Source organism: Chaetura pelagica, unplaced genomic scaffold, assembly GCF_000747805.2.
Source record: "Chaetura pelagica isolate M959 unplaced genomic scaffold, ChaPel_1.0 scaffold300, whole genome shotgun sequence".
Taxonomy (NCBI): Eukaryota; Metazoa; Chordata; class Aves; order Apodiformes; family Apodidae; genus Chaetura; species Chaetura pelagica.
The window spans coordinates 542,002-564,195 of NW_009951945.1; positions in this window are offsets into that span (position 1 = coordinate 542,002).

The following is a 22,194-nucleotide window of genomic DNA, read 5'->3' on the forward strand; positions in this document are numbered from 1 at the left end:
TAGGGAAAGCTTGTGACAAATAGTGACTATATCAGAGAAGGGAAGAGAACTGACAATTCACTGGTTCAGTGGGGACCTGGCAAGCCCTAGCAGTCCCAAGCAGTGAAAGAAGTTCTGAAATTAAAAATCTGTCTCATTTATCCTTTTAATATATTAATGTTAAAGAAATAGAAATTCTCAGTTAGTGCATTTCTGTGTTTTTTAAACAAAACTTATTAATTGTTTTGCTTTCCTTTCAAAAAGGCATTTGTTTATTTAAATATTGACCTACCCATTGAAAAAGAGACGTTTAGAGAAAGGATGTGTAATCTGAAAATGAAATGTAGGTTTTGGTGTCAAAGCATTTTACTGCAAATGACATTTTAAGGGTTTTTTCTTTTGTGGGCTGAAATATATATATTTTTTTTGGACTGGAGTTACTTGTTTTGTTTCAGCATTGAAACCTGCCGCATAATTTCATAGACACACAAGCAGAGGTGACTCCAAGAATTGTTTGTTGGCTAGGGACAGTGAAGCTAAAGGCATTATTTCTTGGATTTGGGATTTCTTTTTTCTGATTGCCCAGGTTTTATGCATTTTGGCTAATATTTGCTTCTTGCTTCTTTGCCTTAATCCTCCTTCTTTCAGCATCTCTTTAATTGTGTATCTCATGGCATTATTTTTTTTTGTTTTCTCTCTGAGTGCTTTTTTATTTCAATTACTCCACCTACCAATTGTAGAATCTGTTCAGGTAGCACCCAGGAAGGGGAAATGTCGATTGGGACTGTGCCAGCTGCAGGCTCAGCTGCACCATTCCTGAAGGTGTAGCGAACAAGAGAGATGGGCTTTTAAAGTAAGAGGAATGATGATCAATAGGTGTGTTGCTAGGACAGTTAGGTGCCAAAATTCAGTTCAGTGCAAGAAGTAATCCCTGCTGAGAACACCTCAAAGTCTAGGCAGACACGCTGGGATTAATAGATAAAAAGCAGCATATTCAACAGGTCTCAGGTGGAGTTTTTCAGTACCAGGAGATGGAGATGCTTGCTGGGAATTAGGGAGTCCTTGGCAGTGTGATGCTGGCTGCAGGGACCTGAGTGTGTGGCTGTGCCATGGGGAGGGGTGGGGCACTGGGAAGGAGCTGTGAGAGATTCCTGCCATTCTCACCGGTTGTGAGCAAAAAAGCCAGAAGGCAGCGTGCCATTTCATACAGTCAGCCTGCTGTTATCCTGATCTAGCATGACAAATTGCTGTTCCCAGAGTGGCAGCAGAGTAATCAGACTGTGACAAATGGTTTACTTAGAGCAATTTGTTTTCATTTTACTGAAAATATCCGCAGTCTTAACAAAAGGTTCCCCCCTGCCTCCTTACTCCCACGTCTTCCTGCTTCCTTTAACGGCATTTGGATGATGTTGAGACAGGGATAGGGACCTGACCTGTGGCCGAGAGGGCAGTGTGGCAGCTGGGAGATCACGTTTCTGAGGACCCTGGGCTTTTTGTGGCTGGAAGCAGTTGCTGGAGGCAATGTGCTGTTGGATGTGTGAAGCTCTGTGTCCATTAGCTGTTGCTTTCACCTTTTTTTCTTGCATGGGAGCTGAGATACCTCTTAGCTTCTGCAGGTGGGTTCCTGGTAGGCAAAGGTGTCTGGGAGCAGGGGTTTCCCTGATGGTCTGAAAACGGTGTCTGTCAGCCTGGCACCTTGCAACAAGCACCAAAAACCAAGCACAGCACTATAGCTGTGATGTAGCTGAAAAAGGGGAGCTGTGTCTACATCAAGGACTGCCAGCCATGTCTGCTCCATGGGTGACAGGGCAGCTTGGCAGCCCCAGCCCCCTTCATAGTACAATCAGGTACATCTGCTTTAGTACACTTGCAAAAGCAAGGGAATACAGAGAAGAGGGGGGAAAAGGCTAAAAATGAAACCACAGCAAGCCATGCTATTTCCAGTGCTTAGTTTGAATAGCTGCCTAGGAGTTTGGGGGCGTTGAAGTCCCTGTCTTGATGGTGCCTCAAGCTGGTCCTGGAATGGGGACTTCACTGCCTGTTCCTGCTCCAGCATCAGCCTCTCCTTGCCTTCTGCTCTCAGAAATGTGTAAACTCTGCATTGTCTGTTTAGCAGAGCTCCAGCCTACACTACCAGAGTGCTTTCCATGGGCTGCAGGAAGGGAGACTCACAACTTGTGGTTCTGTGTAACTTAATATACATACAACCCTGTGTAAAATAACAGGTGATGGTATGAGTGGGTTGTAGCCAGTCGTTCTATGCTGGGGGGGAAGAAGCTGCAAGGACAGGGAAGAGTTAGGTTGGTGGCAGGGAGCTCTGCTTCTGTTGGCCTTTAAACATGGGTTATTGAGTTTACTTTGGAGAGTGCCACACTCTTCACCCTTCTCTGGTAGCGTGTGCTCGGACAGGCTTGGTGGCAGATCTGGCCAGCAGGCCTGTGCCATCCAGTTCTTTTCCAGTTCTGGCTTCTCTCCTGCCTGGTTCTTTCAAAAAATGCATCGCTGCCCAGGGCCAAGGACCTGGGGCTCTGCAGATGTGACATGTGTTAATAAACTCCTTTGAACCCAAATAGAGCCAGAAAAATGTTTAGGGGGATGCTGGGGTGCAGGTTTTCTGGAAGAATGGTGGGCATGGAGTGTTAGAGGGTGAGGTGATGGAGACAAGGGTTTTGTCCATTGAGCTTCTGTTGCTTCTCCTTTTTTTAGTTGCGTGTAGTTGTTTAAAGATTGTCTGAGTACAAGGTAATGGGATGGAATACTCAGGCTGCTCTCATGTAGCAGGCTGGACATGACAGTCTAGAATGCTCTCCCTTGGCTTTGAGGTCTGCTCGTAACCTCAAGTGCTTGGTTTGGCCAGTTGCTGCATTAGGTGCTGCTACTATGTCTTGCATCCTTGCGCTGCTGCAAATACTTAGTGGTGTGATGCAATTTGCTGCTGTGTTCCCCATCCAGCCAGCAGAGACATCCCTCAAGGTCTGGGGAGCAGCCAGCCCAGCCCTCTTCCCGCGTGTCCTTGTAACAGCAGCTGTGTCTGAAAGTAGCGCAGTGCCTCTTAGAGAGCCTGGCAGTCTAACAGCTTTCCTTAAATGAAATTTCCCCTCTATTGGCAACTTTGTTCTTTGTAGAAGCCCTTGGAAATAGCATAGCTGTGTATAACTAACTGATGCCCACTGGAATGTGTCCCTGGCCTTGGGTGGAATGAGTGTTTGGGTTTATGCTCACAGAACAAAATGACTTAAGTAAGACCATTATCACAACATGGTTTTCATAATGTATTAGCAAACATAATAAAGCGATGGAAAATTACTTCCACTAATCGGACATCCATAAATAGGCTCAAATAGTGTGTTTGACTCTCAATTGGAATGAATAATTTATCAGCTGATTAAATCTGATCATTTTGTACAACCTACCAGTAGTGTTCCAGTGCATGTTTTTACTGTCCATAAATCTCCATTAGATTGACAGATTTGGGTGGTTCAGAATGGTAATAGTTAGGGAAATGCCATGTGTAAGTAAATAAAGCCAGATTTACAGCACTGTGGCAATACTCTCAGACAGCTAATGCTAAGTGGGGTGCTGTTACCTATTTAAATAATAGCTGCTCTGTGTCTCACAGGTGATTTTTTAAAACCTAAGGAAAAAAAAGAAATTCAAAAGAAAAAAAGAAGAAAAAAAAATCAAGTTCAGAATATAACTTTCCAGATATTGCAAGCAGGGCAGGAAAGTTGCCCAGAGCCCCACAAGGCCTTCTAGGGCTGCTCAAGGGGAGGAGTGGGGTGCAGTGTCTAGTAAAGGATATTGCAGTGCTTGTGGTTTAAGTCCTGGTTTGTCAGGGTCAGTACATCCCAGTGGTGAACATCCTTTGGACACCATCTTTCCATGTCCTTGGTTCTCTGTCCCTGTCTTCTCTCACTGTACCTGCTCCTGTATGCACTTGCATGCTGTCTGCACCCACATGGGGATTTTCTGAATGTTTAGGTGTTTGCTTTTCTTCCTTGATGTTGCACTGTTTGGATACGAGACATTGCCCTTGTTGACCCAGTATAGGCTATATTTGGGTGCAGATTCCCACATGGTTGGAAATTTCCTAAGACATATGATTAAAAAGAAATTGCAATTGTAAATAAAATGAATATTAGATGGCTGTGGAGGCTTTAGTCAAAGGGCAGTGTGGCAGGTTGGATGGGGCTTAGAGCAGCCTGGTCTAGAGGGTGGTGCCTCTGCCCAGGCAGGGAGGTTTTGAACTAGATGATTTTTAAGGTCCCTTCATGCCCAAACTTTTTAATGATTCTTCACTCCTCCAACATACTCAGCTCATGTTGAAATCAGGGAATGGTCAGTCAAAAAGGTGGCAATGAAGCCTGATAGCTCTTTACTCTGCAAATAGGATAGCTGTACAGAAATGCAAATGCAGATACTCTCTGGCTTTGTTTGGCTGCATCTTTTGCACTAATGGAACATGCCAACAACCTGTAAGGAACCGAGGAGCATTGGTTTCTGTGCTGAGTGTGGTCGTCACAGTTCCACTCTCTTTTGAGAACTGTGCTAGTGAAACTCCTGCTCACTTCCCTAGGAGGCAAGGGAGGAACTTGGCATCAGACAATCTGCAGGGTTGCTTAGCAGTAATTTAAAGGAATTAAAATGAAAAGCACCAAGGGGATGAACCAGTCAACCAGGGAGCATTTGTGGGCCTAGCTATGTGTGAAGCAGGGATAATAACTGTTGCCTTTTCTGTTCAAATTTGTAGCTGAAATGCTCCTGGTATTCCCAAAGGCCATCAGTTCAGTTCCTGACTAAGGAAGAAGGGAGAAATGAAAGAAAGAGAACAGGTTTTTGGTACCAGATCAGTATTTTCGTAAGGGTTTTTTTTTCTGTGGGCAGATGGAGGTGCAAATACAGAATCAGTATAAAAAAATTACTATATATATCAGCATCTAGAAGTAAGCATATTAAATATATACCTTTGGCAAGTCAACAGTGTTAATGTTATTACTTTGTACTGGAGATATGTCCTGTGTCTGTCTCAGCAATGGCAGGTTAGGAGTCATAATTGGCATCATTTTATAGGAAAAAAAAATGCATTTGTTTTCTGTATTAAATTCTTAATTTCTTGAAAGGAGAGAGGGTCTGCATTCCCCAGGAACACACTCATTGTTTTTCACTCAGTGAGGGTGTTACGTGTTATTTAAAAAGCAGAAGTAGTTTATTCAGCATTTCCTCTGTCCCCTCTTTAGGCCAGTCTGGACTCAGCACAGCCTGGGTGAGGGACGTGGCCAAAGAGGGGAAGAATGGACAAAGCTCTGGATTTGGCAGAGCTTTCTACTGCTGCCATTTCTTGAGCTGAGTGCTGGCCTCTGCATGTCTGTGGGAACACTGCTGCTGCCTTCAGTGGGAATAGCTTTTGTCCAAGCCTGTGGTTAATTAGCAGGATTATTGTCCTTAGGTAGCTCAGCCAAATTAAGGTTGTGCAGCCCTGGGCTGGCAAGCTGGGACATGCCGGGGGGGTTGTTCGGAGGCTGGAGCTGTGTTTTGCCTCTTGCCAGCTCTCACACAAAAAGAATTAGCTTCAGCTCATCCACTGGTTCAAGTCTTCTCGGAAGGCACAGAAGTACTGATCCATAGCAGTTTCTGTTGTCCTTCTTCAGGTCTGTTTACACTAACGAAGCTGGTGGTGATGTTAGCCCTAGCACAGACCTCTGTCTTGTAGCACTGCCCATGGTTACTGTGCTGTAAGGGTTGGTTCTTCCAAATGTCTACCTTGGTTTGGACAGGTGAAGTGCTAGGGTTTGGACATGAGATCCAAGCCAGAGTTGACCTGTAGATGAAGCCTGTATATTTTGTAGTTATTAACCTTTTTCATGACTAACTGTTGTAGCATAATTGTTAGTTTAAACTATTGCTCACAAACCGCTTGTGCTGAAGAGAACCCAGATTTTAGGATCTTGTGTGTTTAACCACTAGCTTAGGTATTTTAGACCAGTGCTGATGAAGTGTCTAGAAACCCCTGTGTAACTGTGTGCAATAGACTAAGAAAATAGAGCTTCTGCTGCTAACATGTCTAGGCGAGATATTTTAGGGAACCCCACCAACTGCGGTCTGGGCTCTGGCCAAGCCTAGGTCTCAGTCGGTCAAGATGGGGTTACCACCAGATGTTTCCACACAAAAATTGTGCAGGTCATTCTGACTTGCTGATTTGGCATTTGCAAGCTGGGACCCCCTTGCAGCAAACTTGGGAGACCTCCCCTACGAGTGGATGCACTGTGTAGGATTTCCCAATTGCGGGAAGGGCTCCCCAGATCCTCACTGCAACCGGGGTTCCCCAGCTGCTGTGGACCTGGGTGACAGGAACCTATTAACGGCAGTGGGTGATGTATCTTTGTTAATTGTTATAGCTGCTTCCTGTGTAGTAAAGATTAGATGCATTGCTGTGTTTTGCTCCAGCTTTGCTGGAAGTATTTTGGTTTGGTGTATTTGTTTTTAGCAAATATTGTGTGTGTTTGTTGTGGTTTTTGTATCATTTTTATCCTTAGCCAGTAAAAATAGCCCAACTTCCTTGACTGGGCATCTCTGTCCTTTGTGATGACTCTGACCCTGCGGTAAAGCATAAGTTGGTAAAACAGCTGGGCAGTGTCTTCCCCCTCTCCTGGGGATAAAACTCAAGTTATTCTTGTACAACTTGTTGACTGGAATGGTGTATGGGAGTACGTGCTGAGCTTGTCTTGTAGGGTGGCATCAAAACTCAGGATTGAGGGTCACAAAATCCAACATTTTCTTCGCATAGTTAAATATCACTCTTGAGGATGCTCTCTGGGTTTTGTTGTTTGTGCATTGCTAAGGTGACATTTGATACTTCAAGAGGGAAAGACAAACTGCAGTGTTAGGGAAAGCTGCTAAATGTTGATCAGTTAATGATCAACTAGTAAGTGATAAGCAACTGATGTTTGAGTATTTGGGTAATATCCAAAAGAGACAGGGTCAAATCCTTTACCCATCTGCATCACATCCCTTGATTGCCTTAGGTGGGGTTAAGATAATTTTCCAGCTACATACCAAAGGGTATTTATTTCCTGGTGCATTAACAGCAAGATCAGAACCAAGGAGAGTTAATTAACTGAATACTCAGTACATTTGGGGCTGAGTCCCTGCAGGCTCCCTTGAGTGTGCAGGCAGAGCTCACCGCTTGCTTGCCCACGCTCAGCTCCCTCTCCCATTTGAACTTGTCCTTTGTTGCAATATTTTGTTGCTTGCTCCATGCTTTTTTTCTTTCAAGCCTAACTAACATGGCCACTGGTCATTTTGTGTGTCCCTTCTCTTCTTATTCCACATAAGACCAGGAGCTTCTTAATGTTTCATTGGTATCATTTCGAAAGTAGAAAGCAGCTGCTGATAATGCCACAGTACTTTGTGGCACCCTTTTATATGACACAATTTGCAGCTGAAAGGAAAGATGGTGATGTAATGGAAAACACTAAGTGTTCCTTTTCTGCCTCATCTCACCCAAGATACCCCTTTTGAAACTTGAGGAATATATTGTAAATTATTACAGCCACAGAGCACAAAACCATTTAGCAAAGCCAAACCAAACTAAGGATGGAAGCAGAAGCGAAGGCAGGTGCACCCTGGTTCCCCTCCTTCAGGCTGTCTAGGGACTGTTTAGATGTGAATCATCTGATCATTCTATGGGATATGGAAAAACTTACCTCAGTAACACCCCAGTTATCCCTGACCTTCAGAATTGTGGCAAGGTGCAAATGTCTTTGCTTCAGGGACAGAAATAAAAGATGTATTTTTAGAGAGCAGCATAAGTGCTTTTTCACAGTGTTTGCTATGGCGGGGCTCTGGCCTGCTTCTGGTATAGTAACAGCTGGAAAAGGAGATGTTGGATTTCATTCATGACCTGGGGCTTAAACTGTCTTCTTTAGCCATGTACCAGTGTCCAGTATCTGACCTGCAACCTGGTCCCTCCACGTTGATGCCATGTTGGCTTTAGTGCGGCATTGCCATCTTCTAACGTTGCTCTAAGATTCATGGCTGCATGAAATGGGGATGGGTGATTACAGGAAAGCCTGATTTAAAAAAACTGAAGCAATATATTATTGGAGAGCTGTGAGGGTAACCGTGGTAATGATCAGGTCTGTGAGTTTGCTGTTTTGAGCCATTACTTACTGAGATCTTTGACTATTTCTGGCAGGGAGAAGGGATGGGTGGGCATGCAGTCAGGGTTTTGTATCTCCTAAAGATTAATAAACAAGCCATCAAGTACAGTGGAGTGTAAAGAACACTAGAAAATCCAGACAGATATTCACCTTTGCTCCCTCCAAAGTGGGATGGGCTGACTGTTTAAAATTCCATCTGAAAGGAAAAAGTCTTCATTTTTACTATTTGTTACAATAAAACTGAAAGCTGCCCACGTCTCTGAAATGGGAAGCATGACACAGTCAGTATTATGTTTTCCTTGTGGATGCAAGAAAATGACCTTCATAGCTCACTTGAGTCTTTGTCTCTTTAGAGTTACTGGCCGTTCCTTTGTTAGTGGTAATAAACTGCATTATATTCCACTTCACACTGCTGGAGTTTTTCTGGGTAATGCGAGGGAAATTAAAAAAAGTTAAGCAAAGAAAAAGGTCAGTGAATTTCAAAATGTGCTTTATTAAGAAGGATAGAAAAGAGCTTGTATCACTTCTCAAATGGTATCTGTTACATTAAAAAGCTGTTATGTTTTAAGCGCTATTTTTAGGTGTTGTGCATGTGTCATTTGGGATGTTGTATCATACAAATGTTCATCACATAGAATGGACTGGGACAGAAGTCAGAGCCACAGAGAGGATGACTCCTCCACTGCTGAGCACGGCTGAGGATGTTCACCTTGACCATCTGAGTCAATAGCAGGTCTCAATTCCTCAAGCCTCTCCAAATTTTTGGCTCTGGTTTTAAATTACCCTACCTACATAACAGAGAGCAGGATGCTGTGTTAGTGGAAGCCAAAAGCCATGCTGGTTTTGATGCTGTGCCTTTAAATAACGCTCAGAAACCCTCTTGTCTACCCTCCTGCACTTTTGGCCTCCTGACAGGCCTGTAATTAGCGCAGATTTTTCACATTGGTAGATAGATTGGAAATTTGGAAGCGCTTAATGAAAAAGGTCAGTTACCTTGACCAGGCTGAAATTGCAGTTAGAGGACATTTGCTTGGTCCCAGGGCTGGCAGTATACAAAGACATGAATATTAACATACCACAGGCAAAAATGCAAGCACAGTGGGTGATGTTTGCAAGGACAGGCCCTTGCCTTTAGTGTAACTCCAGCTTTGAGGCCTTCTTTGTGTTCTGGGGGCATTTCCTCCTAGACTTTATAGGTCAGGGCTTCTCCACTATCCTCATGTCTGGAAGTATTTGTGTTACAAGGAGCTGGACTAGCATGTGACTCCAAGTCTACATTAAACAGATCTTCAGGTTAACCAGCAATCCAGATTAACCACACTCCCATACGATTTGAGCTAGAAGCTAGGTCTGAGTCATGTGTTTCTTTCATGGTAGGGCAGCAGCTCAGCCACTGCAGCTATTGCATCTGATGGTGGTGCCAAAGCCTGTGTTTCCAATAGGTTTTGTCCTGTGGAGCTAATTTTTGGATAGGAAACTAGGTGGTGTGTTTGTTTGGGGTCAGGATCAGGGCCTTCAAGGACTGTAACCATTTTCGTTTTGTAATCCTGAAACAGGGAAATCTACATTCAGACCAGGAAACACTTCACCTGCAGTCTAGTAGGCTTTGGGGTGAGTTAAAAAATAACACAAATAATAAAATAACAACCTCTAGATAAAAGAAGAGAGTGCCCCTGTGGCAAGACACTGGTTGGTTTTATTCCCATGGCAGCTTATGTGATGGTTCCTGCTCGATATTTTTGGGCTGGATGGGGTGGCAGTGGAGGTCAGAGGAGGCTGCCTCCAAAACCTTTTCATTTAGACTGAGAAGTGATTAAAGGAGTCCTATGGAAACAGGAAAAGATAAGTGAAGCATAACATGAGTCCTGTGTCTTCCTATAGATCTTGAGTTTAATGCAGATTTCTAAGGCACTGGGCAATAAGTGCATAATGCGTTATTATTTATCTGTTTTAATCTCTTGGACTTTGCTGAATTATGACAAAAGCAAAATAAGAAGCTCACACAGCCAATCCTCCAAACAACCATGACGTTAGGAAAGCTCAGATCCTTTAATTTCTGGACCTCTTAAGTGCAGTTACTATATAATGTGAGAAGCAGAAAGTCCCTGGTTATAATTACACAGAATTGAAGCTTATGGTAGGTAGCGACAAGGATTCTTACAATAATGTGCAAAGAAATATGTCCTGTACTCATAAAAAAAGACATGCCTTTTAAACATTATATTTTACTGTGTGTGTTTAATACTAAAGGTGATTATAGCATATTGCTCTTCACCTTAATTGTTTGGCAAATGTCATACTGTATAAGTAAATCCCTCTTTTACACTTACTCAGTACCATGACATTTTCACGCTGCCAAGAAGCCCCTGCAAGATGCTTATGAGAGCACCATCCCCATAGCACAGTTTGTGAGCCTTTCATAAACCTTTTCGTGCAGAGCATCCCTCAGAGATGGGGAAAATATTCTTGCTTCTTTCCACCTGGAGAACTGAAGTACAGAAGAAACCCCACATCCCCTGTGGTGCTCAGATGTGTAATTCCCCCTGTAACCAAGTAGTAAGCGCATTCCACCTGACTTTCAGGATGTGGCTGACAGGAGGGTTGTGCTGCAAGTTTAGTTGCCCTTAAAAGTCATCCACCACACCACTTGGTTGTTTTCCCATCTGTCTCTCTGTAGCCTTAAAGCTGGCTTGCCTGCCAACGGCAGAGCCGGATCTCCAGCAGATTTCCAAAAGATGTCAGCCCCCATTGTTTTAACATCTGACACCATTTGGATCTGGTATTTGATTTGGTTTGTTGGGTTTTTTGTGGGGTGTTTTGTTTGTTTTGGTTTGTTTTGGGCTTTTTTTAATAAGAAATGGGGCCCTTCCGTGTGTACCATGTGTTCTTTAGCATGAAAGAGAAATGAGTGTGAGGAGCTAGTTCTCTTCCCAAGGAATGAAGCAGAGCAGAGTAAGACTGAGCTCAGCACAGCTGGACTTATCAGGGCAGAATCAATGCATCTGTCTTAAGCTGGATGGACAAGGAGGGTCTTGTGTGGGACTGGCTTCTCCTCTGACTGCCCATGAAGGTACCAGTCATGAGACTGTGATGATGTAGCTAAGGCAGTTCAGGACCTTCAAACTTGTTGCATGTGTGAAAGTTAGTGTCTGGCTACTAGTGCACTTGGCTGTTGTTTGCTAGTTGTCTTTTATAGACTAGAGCATATGGAGCTCTTGGCATCTCAGGAGATGTCTGATGCTTTGCAAGATTCAGGTCTGGAAAGTACTTTTCAGTAAGAAAGTACTTGCTATCACAATGACTGTCACCTGCACTCGGCTCCACGGACCAGATTTATTGTAAGGCTGCATCAGACAAATGGAGTCATAAACTGCATTGTCCCCAGGGCAACTGGATGAGTTAAAATATCCAAAGCAATGATGCTGCTGAAAGATGTTGATATGGGGCTGCTGGACCTATGGGCTCTAGCAAAGCCTGATGAAAAGTTATATTAGAGGGAAACTTCTGAGTTGTGATTCTCAGCAACAGAGGGAAACTGGCTTCCTTTTTCCTCTGCCTTAGCTGTCAAAGGGACAGCTGGGCTCAGCAGTCAAGCACATTGCCTCTCCATGCTTCTGAGGAAGAAACGCTGCATATTTTTAAGTTTTGTTTTCACAGGAGTCGTCACCTCCTTCCCACCGCTACTCCAAAATGTAGCAAAATAAAATAGTGATCAAAACATGCAGCAAAATATTGTGCACCCTGTGTAGCTCTAGCTGAACCCAGCAGTGACAAAACTCCTAGTCATTTCAATGACATGAGATAGGGCGTGTGGTTACACGTTTTATATTGTTATAATATTCTTTGTGTGTGCCCATGCATGTGCATTTTATGTAGTATGTGCTTATACAGGTATGTACGCTGAGGGGACATGAGCACCTGTTTATCTACAGGCAGCAAATACGTGGTTTTGTACCTCTGTGTGTGCTGCTAATTTGTGGCTGAAGTGGCACAAGGTCAGGACTGTGTGTCTTTGTGAAGCGTGTAGCCTGGTGTGTGTGGGTAAAAAGCTGGTCTGCTCTCCAGTTGTAGAAGCCAGTTCTCAAAGTAAGCTGTAATGGAGACTTCTGGTTTATAAAGTCTTCTCTCTTGGTGGCTCCTTTCTGTAGGATTTCCATGTGATGCACAATCTGAAATAGGTGATGAATCATTGTCTGCTTGGCTGCCAGGAGAAAGCTCCACATCTAACCCCCCTCAGGTCTTTGGACAATGCCATTTTATTTTACAGGTGGGCAGCAATCCAAGGGAGAATGTTAATTTCAGAGATTCTGTACTTAACAGCAGTAGTTCAGAGCACTGCTCTATTCTATCCATCTATCCCTTTTGTTTCTTTCTGGAAAAGATGATCAGGAGGCCCTTTGTAGGGGAGGAGAGGTCAAGGAGAGGAGCACTGTACCTGCCTGTGGTAGCAATTACGAGCCCAGCTCTTGGCTGACTGCAGCCTTGTGCTTGATGTCTGGCAAATCATGCAATCACAGAATCATAAAATGGTTTGGGTTGGAAGGGACCATAAAGATCATCTGTTTCAGCCCCCCTGCTGTGGGCAGAGACACGTCCTGCTAGACCTACAGGTTGCTCCAAGCCCCATCCAGCCTGGCCTTGAACACTTTCAGGGATGAGGCATCCACAGCTTCCCTGGGCAACCTGTGCCAGTCTCTCTCCACCTTCATAGTGAAGAATTTCTTACTACATCTAATCTAAATCTCTCCTCTTTCAGATTGAGACTGTTCCACCCATAGCCTTTCACTGCATGTCCTTGTAAAGAGTCCCCCCTCAGCTTTTCTGTAGCCCCTTCAGGTACTGGAAAGTGCTGTAAGATCTTCCTGGAACCTTCTCTTCTCCAGGCTGAGCAACTCCAACTCTCTCAGCCTGCCTTCATAGGAGAGGTGGTTGAGCCCTTGGATCATCTTTGTGGCCCTCCTCTGAACTGGCTCCAACAACTGTTTTCCTTTTTTGTTGGGGACTCCAGGACTTGCCAGGAAACATGGTTAAGGATGGAGCTTTTGTCAATGCTGTGCTCTGGCACATGGAGAAACTGTGACCCTGTGGAAGGCCAGGACCAGGGTTTCTGTCTTGGGGAGGAGCAAGGGTTACATAGTGGCTTTGACAGTTGGAGTAGGACACAAATTCAGAGCAAGATGAATAGTGCATCTGGTTGTACTCAGGAGAAATCTGTCCTTTGCACCTATGTCAGCTGTTCCGAATCAGCCACACAGCTGTGGCCTTCTGGGGCTGCATACTCATTATACAGCTTCATGCCCACAATCCCCTTCTCACCTGGTGAGCATCTTCCCTTTCCCCAGCCCCTTCCCCCCCATGTTTGCATATTTCTGTCTCCAAAGAAGTCACTAAAGGAGAGATACATTTATTTTCAGCACCATACTGACCCCCTTCCTTCTCCCCCCAAGCCCTGAAATTAATTAAATGATGTCATGCTTGATTTTATCTGATTTGGAAGCAATTCATCACCCCTTCGCTGGTTCTATTAGTCCAAGCGATCAGCACATTAATTCATTTGTGAGGCTAAGCTCAAGGGTAATTACAGTGAGGAAGCTTAATGCCTAAACGTGTTAATGTCTGTAATCAGAACTATTTTCTCAGTGCGGAACAATTGTTAGACAATTACACTTGGATATGATTGCCCTGGTAGGCAACAGACGCTGTGTCAGGAGGGGAATAGCAGGAGCTTGTTTTGCAAGTAGTGTATTATCAGCAAATTCAGTTCTTTGTGGGTTCTTTTTTTTTTTGTATTCTGTGAAACTTGCCCCTTCCTCAGGTGTTGCATGAATAATTAAGTTGAAAAGTCATCCCTCTGTCTTTTCCAGGCTGAGTAAGAAAATACCCTCCTCTGCTTTTCTTTTTTTATGATGTAAATGTCACAGGCCTTGCTTCTGGATATCCTGGATCATGTCCGTGGAGAGAAATCGTGAACCTAATACGTGGCCCTTTGCTTCCTAGTAGACCCAATGTTTTTTCTGTCCAACAGTCAGTGGTTTCCAGTTAAAAGAACAGGACTGGATGGACTTAAAGATTTGAGATTCTCCTTTTGCTGGGAGGGGCCAGCCCTCAGGACTCGTATTTACTGGAATTGGTGTCGAAATCCCATTGTAATCCCTCGAACAAAGCTCGATTTGCATCCCAAAAGGCCTGCCTGAGAGGATGGAGACAAGGACATGGCCTGCCTGTGGTCTGCAGCCTGTATGTACAGAGATTGAGATAAGGATAAAGATCCAGGGCCAGGATGGAGGTCCACTCCAGCTGCTCAGTCTTATGACTCAATCGTGCTTGCTCATCCTTGCCACTCAAGGAAACTAGGCCTATAAAAGAGGGGGCTGCAGTGGTGGGCTTTGAGAGCCTCACTGACAGCAGCTCTCCCCTGTTGGCTGGCCCAATGCTGGATCCAGGACTGGTGACTTTCTAGAATCTACCTGGCTCTAAACTTTACTTCTGCTCTCTCTCCTTCCTTCCTAAAGTCATTCAGTAACGCAAGGCCTAACGGTGATATTTTTTTTTCAGGTTGTGCAGCTTAAACATATATGCATTGCACTCTTGTGATCTATATGTCAACCTTTATGCTCATGCAGTCTAAGATCCATGTTCCTTCTATAGTTTTACTTAAACCTCATTCAAATACAGACCTTGAGTGTTAGTTCACCTTAATCTGATCAAAGGGTATTGGACGATCAAGCATTTACCTCGGACTGTGACATTTTAATCCCTGTGCCTTGAATGGCCAGGTCTGAGACCAAGGTTGGATCTAGCTGTACCTGGGCTTCTCTCTGAAGAGTTGTTTAGAAAGCAATTGGGTCCAATCTGAAGAGTTGCCCTACCTGGGTTGTGACATTTGCTTATCAATGGGACCTTTGTTGATTTTTGGGTGGAGAATTGTCTCGTGAGGGTGATTCTGGACTGGCTTTAAAGGTAAAGTAGCTGTTGATCAAGGGACCCCTATGGGCCCAGGGGTCCACACAAGCATAATACAGGGCACAAAATGTTTCTGGGCAGGTTAATTTCCTCTTGTTCTCTCCTCTTCTGATGAGCTGCCAGTGCTCTTGTCTGACTGGAAAGCCTCTAGTTTTACATCAGGTTTCTTAAATGTGTCTTATTTTTCTTAATGCCTAGTTCCAGAAGGAAGTGAGGAAACTTGGAGCTGAATGTACAAAGTTTGGCTTCTGATAAAAAGGCACCTGCCCTAGAGTATCAGGAAACACCCCAGTGGTGTGACTGCCCTGCCTGACACTCAGCAAGAACCCGTAATGTGCTGTGCAGCCTGTGACACCCGCTGGTGTACGGTCAGGTGGGATGAGCAGGCATGCTTTGGGATGCAAGGATGCCATGTCGCAAAGGGGTTTCAGGGACAGCTACAACTCTGGCTCCTGCCTGCACAACATGGGCTGTGGTGGAACTTCAGCCTTATGGGGCTGCTGATCATCCCACACATTATCCCTTCTTACAGCTGGCATGTGGCACTTGCTGGCAGCTTGTGCTCATGTTCTCAAAGTGAGGATGAGTTTGCTGCAGCCTCTGAGCTGGATGGTGTGTGTAGGCAGAGGGAAGGGCATAAGGCCTGCAAAGTCCTTTGTCTTTCCCCAGTGCCCACAGGGACCTCTGTTGTCACTGAGTGAGTCGAAGTGCTTGTGCTTTTCAGCTGGGGAGAGATTTTATTCCAGCTCGACCTGGAGGTCCTCCAGTGCCCAAAGCATCTGTACCTTGCAGAAATTCCCATTTGGGATGATGTCCCATATGCTACTTGAAAAATGTGTTTCTTGCTATTTGAAGAAAAGCCTCTAGGTGTGGTGTATTGGCAGCGTCCACAGAGGCCCCTGTGTTAGTCCTTAGCAGCAATTCTAGCCTCCTGCCACAAATGAAGCAAAGGAGGAAATGAGTTTTCAATTGTGTTTTGCAGACATGGTGAAGCTTGTGCTAGTGCCAACAACAAGAGCAGCTGTCTGCACAGATAGCTTCAGATGGCTGTCTACACCCAGATGAAGGTAAGAATAGATGCAAAGTTTCTATTATCAGTAGTGGCATAGGTGAGGAACAAATTATTTCTTTTCCTCAAGAGAGCAATCCTTTATGGTCTCCAGCTGGACTTGCAAAGGGGCTGTGAGAGTGACCGCCTTCTGTCTCCACGTCTGAATTAGCAGGACTGGTAATAACACCATGCTACTTCCTCCAAAACCTATGATACCACAAAACCGTGTTGGCATGCCATGATGAGGTCTAAGGCCTGTGTTAACAGCACAAGAGCAGGTGGGGAACAGAGTGTGGCCTCAACAAGTGGAAGCCAAGTGCTGTCCCAGCCACTGACTTTCTTTCAGCCATCTTCTTCTGGATGTAGAAAGCCTTCTGAAACCACTTTCAAGGCCAGGTTGGATGGGGCTTGGAGCAACCTTGTCTAGTGGGAGGTTTCCCTACCAATGGCAAGGGGATTGGAACTAGATGTTCTTTCAGGTCTGTTCCAACCCAAAGTTGCCTCAGTGCAACTCTTTGCTTTTTCAGGCTTGTTCCTACTCCAGTGTTTTGGCTGGTTTACTTGGGAGCTTCTCAGGAGAGAAAACCAGTGTGTGCCAGGGGTTTCATCTAGTGCCTGGCAGGCTCATGAGAGCAGCTTCTCAGGGCAGGTGGGAAACCTGCCCAAAGGGCTTGTGAGGGCTGTGACCAGCCTAGCCAGATAGGTAAATTTCTCCTGCTGTGGCAGCCAGGGGGTGGTGATGTCTGGGTTTGCTGTCTGTCACCCCAGTGTGGTCTTCTGAGGTCCAGCTCCAGGTTTGCCGAGGAGTGTGGCACAGCAGACAGATTGTGACAAAATGGTGTAGGAACTGACCAGCTATCTTTAATCTTGAATGAGGTAAAAGAATAATGAAATTTAGGGCAATCTGACTTCTGTTCTCACCCAGATATCAGGTCTGACAGTGGGTGATGCAAGTACAATAGGATGTCACGGGAAGAGGTCTGAATTTTGCATTGTTTTTTCACCTTTATGCTGTAATACCTTCGCAGCAGTGTCAAAAACCCATTTCTCATCCTTTCACGTTCTCCTGGCAGATCTTTGGATGTTAATGCTGTCACTGGCTGCCATGAGTTGAAGCCATCTGTGCCAGGTCGATGAGGGTTGTGGGATACCAGTGACATTCCCCTGCCTCCCCTCCTTCTGTGCAGGCATCAAGGAAAGCTGGGGCTGCAGTGGCATATCTTACCACAATACCTGGCACTCGCCTGCTCAGCAGGGACCCTGGCCTGGCAATCAGGGATTTATTTGTTGGCTTTGTTACCAGCTTGCCAGGGACACATAGGCAAGGCATCTCTTCCCATCTTTTGTCTGCCTTGTGATTTTGATTCAAAGTCACTCCAGTCCTTCCTCTGCTGATAATGTTGAAATCATGTTGCATCTCATATTCGGAAAGACACTGATGTCCAGGACGGCTGAGCCCTTTGTACCTTCAAAGGCCTTCAGATTTTCCTTCTGCCCTTCAAGTTGCAAGGATTAGCAGGAGATGCAGCCCCTTCATTGTGTTAAGGATGTTATTCTTCAAATGTAGTCCCAAGTTAGTGTAGATAATGTTTGAAACTGGTATTGGAACAATAGCTTCTAAAATATCTACTTCTCTTTTGATTGAAAACTATAGAATATATCAAACGTGACAGGAACCATGCTCCATTGTTTCTCCAGTATATTTGACTGAAGTGAAGCTGCTGCCTGCACAAAGGTACCCACCTCTGAGTGGCTTGCTATTCTGAGCCCTGTTAAATTTGCAGTCTGACTTAGTTTAACTGTCGCAGTCTCAGCCCACCATGCAAAGTTCTTCCACACCATTGAAGCTCAGTGGGGTAAAAGACCCAGAGAATGTGTGTCTTCTGGCAAAATACAATCCCTTGAATCAGTTAGGAGATGAACTTCTCTGTCCTCCCTCCTGCATTTGGTGGTTGGATGCTTTGAGATCCTTTCTGCCTGCCAGAATGCAATCTTCTCCTCAATCTTGCAATTAGCCAGGGGATGTCCACCTGTGTCTTTGTGGCAGTGCTGTGCAGGTGCTCTTGGGCCTGTCCGTGCTTTCTGCAGGGTTGGGGGATGGCAGCCTGATGGCTTCTCTATGATTCAGGAGGTGGAAACATGGCTGTTTTGGTGTTGCTACCCTGGTTGAGATGAAGGGGATAGGGGCAGACCTCTGCAGTGCCTGGGGTTGCTGCTTCACAGCAGTGTGCGCAAGAGGCACAGAAGGCCAATGGCATTCTGGTTTGTATCAGGAATAGTGTGGCCAGCAGCACTAGGGTTGTAATTCTCCCCCTGTAATCGGCACTGGTGAGGCCTCAGCTCAGGTCCTGTGGGCGGTTCTGGCCCCCTCACTTCCAGAAGGATATTGAGGTGCTGGAGCAGGTCTAGGGGAGAGTGACGAGTCTGGTGAATGGGCTAAAGGAAAAGTCTTAGGCTGAGGGAACTGGGGTCATTTAGCATGGAGGAGACTCAGGATGGACCTTACCACTCTCTGCAACTACCTGAGGGGAGGTTGTAGTCTGTAGGGCTGAGCTCTTCTGTCGGGCAACTGAGAGACAGGACCACAGGGCACAGCCTCAAGCTGACCAGGGGAGGGGTAAGTTGAGTATTAGGAAGTAATTCTTCATGGAAGGGGTGATTAGACATTGTAATGGACTTCCCAGAGAAGTGGTGGAAACACTGTCCCAGTTGTGTTCAAGAAAAGGCTGGATGTGACACTTAGTGCCATGGACTAGCCGATACGGTGGTGTTAGGTCATAGGCTGGACTTCATGATTTTAAAGGTCTTTTCCAGCCTTTGGTGAATCTGTGATTCTCATCCTCAGATGTTTCAGCCTCTGTGCTGCAAAGCAGATATCTGCCTGCATCTTCTGTACAATGCAAAGGCACAACTGTCATCCACCTGCAAACTTCTGTGCAAATTTATCTGACTGTAAAATCCATCAGAAGTTCCTTGCTGGCAGATTTTGGGCTCTTTGTCCTTGGTTACTGCTTATAGAACCATTCAAGATGCAGGAACAGTAAAGTTACTGAGATTGAATTATTTTTCCTGGTCAAGCAGCTTGAATGTTGGAGGACTCCACTGGCACCAGTAGAGGAACACTGCTGGACTAAATATAGCTTGAGATTACAGTGCTGTGGGGCAACAAGTGGCAGTGCTTAGTGTGATGCCTGAGGTCTCCTATGGCCTCAATGATCCAGCACTGCAGGCCTCACAGGTCCATGCAGCCTTGTATTCACCCAAGCTGCCTTAATGCATATGTCCACATACCCTTGGGTGTGACATATTCAATTATCACCTGCCCTATTCCCTGAATTCAGTGAGCAAATGTGGCTGAACTGATATGGGCATGCCAGGGTTAGCTCATAGTTCTCCTCCTGCCCTAGAGGACTTCATGGCCTGAGATGGTTACCGTAACTGTGCTGTTGACCAGCACAGGGAAATTTGAACTCAGTTGTTACTCCTATGTTCCATGCATGATCATTTTCTCCCTTCTGCTTATAAATACATTCAATCAAAATGAGCATGTTTTACTCTTCTCTGTAAACAATGCAAATGCAATGCAAACATTTCACTGTATGCTGCTCAGTATTTCTGCATAATCTGGCAGTCTTGCACAGAGTGGATAAACCAGTAGAGAAAGAAAGTTCTTACCTCATTTTTCTCTTCTGGCCGAGACAGTATATCTAATGGCAGGACATGCAATCTGTCTGCTCCAGATATGCAAGCATTTAATGTCTAAGTCTGGCTAATGTAGCACCTCTGTTGGGGTTCTGGAAGGATTTCAGGTCCCCTGTTCCTGCCACAACTCCTGGTTCCTGGTTGGAATCTGTCATCGCCCCGTCAAACGCTCCTTTTAGCAAATCACCAAATTCAGACAAGAAAATAATTCTTGAACACTCTCTCCTTTCCTGCTGCCCTGCTCCCTCCTCAGGTGATAGGGGCCATGTTGAGTAGCATGGCTGTTTCAGGAGGTGTCTTTGTTTGTGGGCTCAAGTGTATATGTGCGTGTGGCCATTTGCTTAGGCCCTCATGAAACACGTCATTCTGTGAACACCTCAGCTGCTGAGTGGCTGTGATGTGCTCAGCCCATCTTAGAAAGTGCAGACTTATTTTCCTGCAAGTTTGCAGGAAGATAGGAAGTACCCTGACAGAGACAGGCTTGGGGTTTCTGCCAGGTCTGTTCAGATTGACAGGGCAGCACGTTTGTAAATGATGTTTTTTAGACAACAGGGGTGGGAGTCGTTGGGGCCCGTTGCTGGCAAGCAGCATTTCTCCAGAGCTGTGTCTGTCTTTGCTTCCAGGTTTCCTTCCCTGTTCTGTGTGCTGCAGCAATTGATACCTTCAGCCATGGGAGGAGTCCTGCTGTGTCTAGCCCCAACTGGGCCAGCAAGGTCAGAGGGAGAGAGGCAGAGAAAGCCACAGGTGCCAAAGCAGCAGGTCGTGAAAAAGGTCTGTTTGTGGTTTCTTCATCCTTTCCACCCTGCTTTCCCTGTTCCCCTCCCCTCTCCCCTCTCCTCCCTAGCGTTCATCCCTGCCTTGCCTGGAGCACACTTGCATACAAAGGTCTGAGAAATCAGGACCATTTCTTTTCTGTGGAAACAAAAGGTTTCCTTTGGTGTAATTCCTCTGTTCAGCTCTGCACAAGGCCCTTGCAACACGTGCCCTGTATGACAGGCACCAAAGCAGATTACTCGGGGGTGACTGAAGGGCAACAGTGACTCGTTCCCTTGTTGCCATGGTCTTATTGACTTGCTGGTGCTCTGCTGGAAGAAGTAAATACAGATTTTCTTTCCTTTATAGCAAAGTGAAGGCTTTCTTTTGGCAGGGAAAAAAACGGAGCAGGGGGAGGATTTATCTCAGGGACAAACACAGCCTTGCCAGAAACAGTTTATACCGTTTATGCCAAACAAAATGATTTGCTTTCTGCTTCCCAAATCTTGTCCCTCAGTGTCGTGCCCTGATTCAGCATGGTGGAGAGGGCAACGCAAAAGGCTGGGGCTCGCAGGCCGTGTTAAACTCTTAACTGCACTGCTGGGCCATGATAGAAGAGTAGAATGTAGCAGAGAGAGAGGGCAGCAGCTGGGCTTTGCTGAGACCAGCCTTGCCTCAGCCTTGGTGTTAGGTTTTGTTTGCTTTTTAAACCTCTGTTTGTATAGATGTTGAAAAAAAGTAACCCAGTGTTTAACACACACTTGACAGCTGTTGGACTTCTGCAGCCCAATCTGTGAGTTGCATCTCAGCCTGCTGTCCTGAGGCCTCTGCATCCACTCTGGTGGCCTCCAGCAGCAGCTCCTGTGAGTGGTGGAGAAACAGGAACACCCACTTTTACGAGTGATCTGTTCCGGTAAAGGAAGGAGGCTTTTGCAATTGTGTGTGGCTACAAGTCAGCCATTCCTTCAGGAGAGGTGAGCAGGCATGACAGGTTGGGGCTACAGAGCAGGTGTAGCTGCTCTGTAAATAATAGTTTAATCTGTTGGGGTTCTTTGTTTTAAATAGTGACATTTAAAGACTTATTCCAGCTCCCCGAGTTGGGCTGCAAGCATTCCAGAGGACTTCACGCAGCTGCCTGTTCCCAGTAGTATCATCTCAGGGGCTCTTCCAGGAGCAAATGGTTCTCACAGGTGTACATAAATCTTCCCCCCAATTTCCCTTCTTTTCCCCTATCCCCCATCATGTCACAACCCCCATCCCCTGTGTTCTTTTCCTCTGTGACTGCTGAGAGAGTCTGGCTGTTATGTGCTCATCCACAGACTGGGACATCACCTCGGTGGCTGCAGTGGAGGCTGGAGATGAGATGAGTGAGGAATGAACGTCTGAGCTGCTGGATGTCCTTGCCTCCTTTCTGGCCATGACTGCAGGGCAATATCAGGTTATTCCCTCAGGGTAGGTGGAATGGGAGCAGGGAAGAAGCTAGAGCTGCACCAGGGTTAGACTGTGCTCTGGAATCTGCCCGGGGGAATTTGTGAACTTAAAAAACAAAACAGCCCCCCCAAAAAACCCAAATTAAAGTAAGAACAA